This window comes from Phyllopteryx taeniolatus, chromosome 11 (assembly GCF_024500385.1).
Source record: "Phyllopteryx taeniolatus isolate TA_2022b chromosome 11, UOR_Ptae_1.2, whole genome shotgun sequence".
In the NCBI taxonomy this organism is placed as follows: domain Eukaryota; kingdom Metazoa; phylum Chordata; class Actinopteri; order Syngnathiformes; family Syngnathidae; genus Phyllopteryx; species Phyllopteryx taeniolatus.
The window spans coordinates 10,656,567-10,662,173 of record NC_084512.1 but is presented as its reverse complement, the minus strand read 5'-3'; the positions used below and the strand labels follow the sequence as shown (position 1 = coordinate 10,662,173).

At 40.1% G+C, this 5,607-nt stretch overlaps 1 long non-coding RNA gene across 1 annotated transcript; it reads left to right on the top strand.

The window, feature by feature from the left end:
- Positions 1-632: 632 nt before the first annotated feature.
- On the top strand, positions 633-1,162 carry LOC133485943 (uncharacterized). Its single transcript, XR_009790861.1, has 2 exons — positions 633-701; positions 801-1,162. It is a non-coding gene; the product is annotated as an uncharacterized LOC133485943 (long non-coding RNA).
- Positions 1,163-5,607: the final 4,445 nt, after the last annotated feature.

The window sequence follows — 5,607 nt, the reverse complement described above, 5'->3', positions numbered from 1 at the left end:
GGTGGACACTGTTGGCGTGTCCCATTCTATTACCCATATTACTGCAGTATCAATGTGATGCATTGTTGAAAGCTCTTTCAAACAAACAGGAAAAAAATAAATCTTCCTGCTGTATGAGTTGATTAGAGTGGCTCACAACCGTATGGATTACATTGAACCAGCTCATAGAGTGTAACCCTTAATGCACATCCCAGATCATCTTAATCTTTTTTACAACCTCATGTACTGTCTATATTTGCACTGATAAAATGTGTATCATGGAGAATATACTTTTTGCATCTATGCATTGTGTGCATAGCAACAACAGTAATCTGACATTTTCCATGATTGGGTCCAGGCACACTTGCAGAGGACGACCTCCTCCAAATAACATAAATAATACATTTTGTCCTCATACCAACCAACCTTGTTGCAACATCACGTACATTATGAAGTGAGGTCTCAGCAACTTCAAGGACAAAAAGTCAAACATGGACCAATAGTTGAGGTGTCTTCATAAACATCTGACAGGTTCCTAATATAGAGCCTGCATAGAGCTGGCAAGCAGAACTGCACAGTCATGAGCTCACTTTGTGGTGTCTCCCTGAGGACCTTTCCTGTGACAGAATTCATCCTGCAGAGGAGGTAATGAACTTGAGGAGCCCCTTGGGAAAACCGCTGGGAATCTCTTTGCATGACCTGTACAGGTCATAGACCTGCTGGTAAGTGCTGCATTATGACTTTTATCTCTCTAATGCATAATTGACATGAATCTCATTTTCATTCATTCATTGATCTTCCGTTCTGCTTATCCTCACTAGGGTCACGGGCGTGCTGAAGCCTATCCCAGCTATCTCCGGGCGAGAGGCAGGGTACACCCTGAACTGGTCGCCAGCCAATCGCAGGACACATAAACAAACAACCATTCGCACTCACATTCATACCTAAGGGCAATTTAGAGTCTTCAATTAACCTACCCTGCATGTTTTTGGGATGTGGGAGGAAACCCGAGTACCCGGAGAAAACCCACGCAGGCACGGGGAGAACATGCAAACTCCACACAGGCAAGGCTCTATTTGAACCCCGGTCCTCAGAACTGTGAGGCAGATGTGCTAACCAGTCGAACACCGTGCCGCCCTTGAATCTCATTTTGATATATTAAATATGACTCATGAAATATGTATTTAGCTTGTATATTTTGCACATAGCACATACTGTAGTTTTGTGTTTATGTGTTTAAGTTTAAAAACAATGGTTTCAACATACTGTAGAGGTATTTTGCATTTAAATTGATGTGCATTTAAATGGCATCTGAGCAAATGTTTTAAAAACTATATCCACCTTATTCTTAGGCCCCATGAGCCTTTGCGTGAATTGTGGGCACAACTTCCCGTTTGAACCGATCGGCGTTTTGTTTACATTCTATTTGTGCTAGTCCACGTTCTATGAGCTTTACAGCTCATACAGCTTTACAGCTCATACAGCAGCTTAAAAGAGAAAGGAGGATGACATGAAAAAGTGGCCAGAGATCACCTATGTAGCATTTTTAGCTACTTTCTCAACTGTCACTTCAGATGGCTTGGAGGCATATCACTACCCACACAGTAATAAGGTTGGCCGCGTTTTATTAAAAGACGGACACAATCTTATTTATGTTAAAGTAGACGTAGAGCTCAACCCTAAAAGTCCCTCATCATAGACCCTGGGTTTGTTTTAACATGAGGTGAAATACAGGTCAAGGCAGTTCTTGCAACCACGATGCTGCCATCATTTGGAAGTCAAATGTTGATTGTTCTGCTATTTCTAATTATTATTTTTATTGCATTAAATAATGTACTGACAAGGGTAGACTAGCCCAAAAATCTTCAAGTAAGATATTGTTACTTAAAGACAATATTAATCAAGTAAAAAGTAGTTTGCATTGAAATTACAATTTATTACAGCAATTTTTTTATTTGCTTTGAAAGTACAATTGATCAAAAAGCTTACTGAAGTAAAAATATAACTTACCCACCTCTGATGATGTATAATACTTTTACTTCATAAAAACATTGTATATGTATATATTTTCAATTTAGGTGGAGAATGTTGTCAGACAGCGAAAGACAAGGAAGTGGAATGTGGGCACAAGAAAGAATAATGAGCTGAAAAGGGTGAACCACATTAATTTTAAAATAAACTCTAAGCCATATTTGACATGTATTCATCCAGGTCCAACTAACAATGATGCGCCTGCGGCTGCAGGCCTGCAAGCTGGTTATTTAGTAGTCAAATGAAATGTCCAAAACACAATGGATGTACGTATCTTTTTGTCCACAAAATGAGAGGAGCACAGGTACGCTTTGTCTTTTCAAATTAAGGTTTTTCAGCCACATTTCTCATGATTTGTGGTGATGTTGACAAACGTGGTGGACCCCAGTGCAGGGAAGCAGGAAGGCAAGGCAAGAGGAACCAAAATAAGATTTATTTTCCAGAATGCAAAATGCAAACAAGGCACATAGAAAAATCTATATACAAAAATAACTAGTCCCAAAAATCAAGATACAAAGTAACAAAGCAAAACAAAGCAAATTTATTTATATAGCGCATTTCATACACAAGGTAACTCAATGTGCTTGATGATAAAAAGCATTTAAAAACAAAGGGAAAAAAACAAAACAGCTTAAACATTTAAGACAAAGTGAAAAATAAGAAAGTTAAAATTCTCTTAAAAGCACAAAGAAAAAATAAGAGTTTTCAACCTGGACTTAAAAACATTCACACTTGGGGTTGACATCACTTCTGTTGGCAACTCATTCCATTTTTGTGCAGCATAATACCTAAATGCTGCTTCACCATGTTTGCTTTGGACTTTGTGCTCCACTATTTGACACGAGTCTGTAGATCTCAGAGCCGTACTGGGTTTATATTTCATTAGCATTTCTTTCATGTATTCAGGACTTAAACCATTTAGTGATATATAGACCACTAGCAAAACTTTAAAATCTATTCTAAAGCTGACTGGGAGCCAGTATAGAGACTTTAGAATTGGAGTATTATGCTCTGACCTCTTTGTTCTGGTCAGAACCCGAGCTGCAGCATTCTGAATGAGCTGCAGCTGTTTAATGCTCTTTTTGGGGAGTCCAGGCAGAAGACCATTACAATAGTCAAGTCTACTTGAGATAGAAGCATGGACGAGCTTCTCCTAGTCTGCTTGGCACATGCAAGCCTTCACTCTGGATATGTTCTTCTGATGGTAGAAGGCAGTTTTATTAATGGATTTGATTTGACTGTTGAAAGTCAAGTCGGAATCTATCAGTTCACTAAGGTTTCGTACTTGGTCTTTGGTTTTTAAAGAAAGTGACTCTCGGTATTAACTAATAGCAATCCTATTTTCTTTACTGCCAAAAACAATTCTCAGTTTTGTTGTGGTTTAATTGAAGAAAATTTTGGCTCATCCAGTTATTGATCTGTTTTAGACAGTAACGAAACACCTGAATTGTACTGTAGTCATCTGGAGACACTGATAGATATAACTGTGTATCATCTGCATAGCTAGGATAGTCAACATTAAGGTTCTGAAGAATTTGACCAAAGGGTAGCATACACAGGCTGAACAGGAGGGGTCCAAGAGCTGACCCTTGAGGGACCCCATAGGTCCTTGCTATTCGATGAGATTGAACACTTCCAATGGTTACAAAATAACTCCTTTCCTCCAGGTAAGACCTGAACTATTTAAGGACTGTTCCATTTCTATCTTGAGTCAAGACAGCTTGTTGATGATTTCAGCTGCTGAACCGTTTTCGCTACAGTGTTTTGGTCAACTGTAGCAAATTGTGACATTGTAATAAAAAGTTTTTCCTAGGGGCTTCTAGCATCATTTTATCATTTTTCTGATTTGTGCTGATATTTAACCTGATGGATTGTATTTTTTCATACAAACACACACGCACACACACCCACACACACACACACGCACACTCTGTTGCCTTCATGGACCACAATTGGCATCCATCTATCAGTTAAGAGTCTTTAGAGAAGTATACTGAGAATGGTGTGCTTGTTTATGTTTAGGTATACTTACTGTACTGTGTTGGCATGTCAGGTCTGCACTAAGTTGCTCATTTAACTACACTAATATTTAAGTTATTGGTTCATGTTGATGACATCATCCTGTAATTTGTGTGGTGTACATTACCAAGTAATGGGTTTGGTTAAGTTCATGCTTTTTTGTACTGTGGATAAGTGATATTACTGCCACTTGGCAGCTGCTGAAAGTAACTAAAAAGTTACTTTTTCTAACTTAGTTACTTTTGAAATCAAGTAATCAGTAAAGTAATTAAGTTACTTTTCGGTTCAGGTCATCAGTAAAGTAACGAAGTTACTTTTTCAAGGTAACTGTGGCAACACTGCTTGTGACACAGCTATGGTCTCCATAAACGTAGTGGCGGTAATCTCATTTATGTAGCTTTTCTTTATGTCTGGCACAGGTGCATGTTCAAAACATTGCCCTTACAGGCACAGATTAAATTTCTTCTGGTCGTTAGTACAACCGTGAACAGTGCAACAACAAACTTTTTCAACCTTGAAAACCACTAATTGAGGGGGGAGGGGTTGGATGCCCACCCATTCACACTTGCATTAACACCGTCACTGAGTGGGAACTAAACCCATGCTGCCTGCATGCAGTGACTAAAAGGCTTGCAGTATTCAATTCAATCAGAATCAGAATCAGAATCATCTTTATTTGCCAAGTATGTCCAAAACACACAAGGAATTTGTCTCCGGTAGTTGGAGCCGCTCTAGTACAGTCAATTTACAGAACACTTTGGAGACATAAAGACATTGACAAAAAACAATTGTGCAAAAAGATGCAGAGTCCTCTAGCACTTAGAGCAGTTCGAATGACTAATATCGCAATAGTCCGGTGCAATGACCGTTGTGCAAAGGGCGCTGAGACTTCAAGGAGTGGATGCGGTTTAAAGTGACGAGTAGTGCGATAATCTGGGACAATGGTTGTGCAAATGTTACAGATACTCCTCAATCAGTGTGCAAATGGAGCAGATGCTACTCTGGCATGAGTGGCCAGTATATGCAAATAGTGCAGCATGGCGAGACAACTACAGCGAGTGCACGAGTAATACATAATTGGCCCCACAGAAATGTGACAACGAACTCAAGTCAAAAAATTGCCAACTTGTTGTAATAGAATTATAAGTTAGCTGTTTAAGAAGTTGATTGCAAGAGGGAAGAAGCTGTTGGAATGTCTACCAGTTCTAGTTTGCATTGATCGGTAGCGCCTACCTGAGGGAAGGAGCTGGAAGAGCTGGTGACCGGGGTGGGGAGGGTCCGAGAGGATTTTGCACGCCCTTGTCTTAGTTCTGGCAGCGTGCAAGTCCTCAAGGGTGGGTAGGGGGGTACCGAGAATCCTTTCAGCAGTTTTGATTGTCCGTTGCAGTCGGAGTTTGTCCTTTTTTGTAGCACCACCAAACCAGACTGTGATGGAAGAACACAGGACTGATTCGATGACCGCTGTGTAGAACTGTCTCAGCAGCTCCGGTGGCAGGCCCTGCTTTCTCAGAAGCCGCAGGAAGTACATCCTCTGCTGGGCCTTTTTGAGGACGGAGTTGATGTTGGTCACCCACTTCA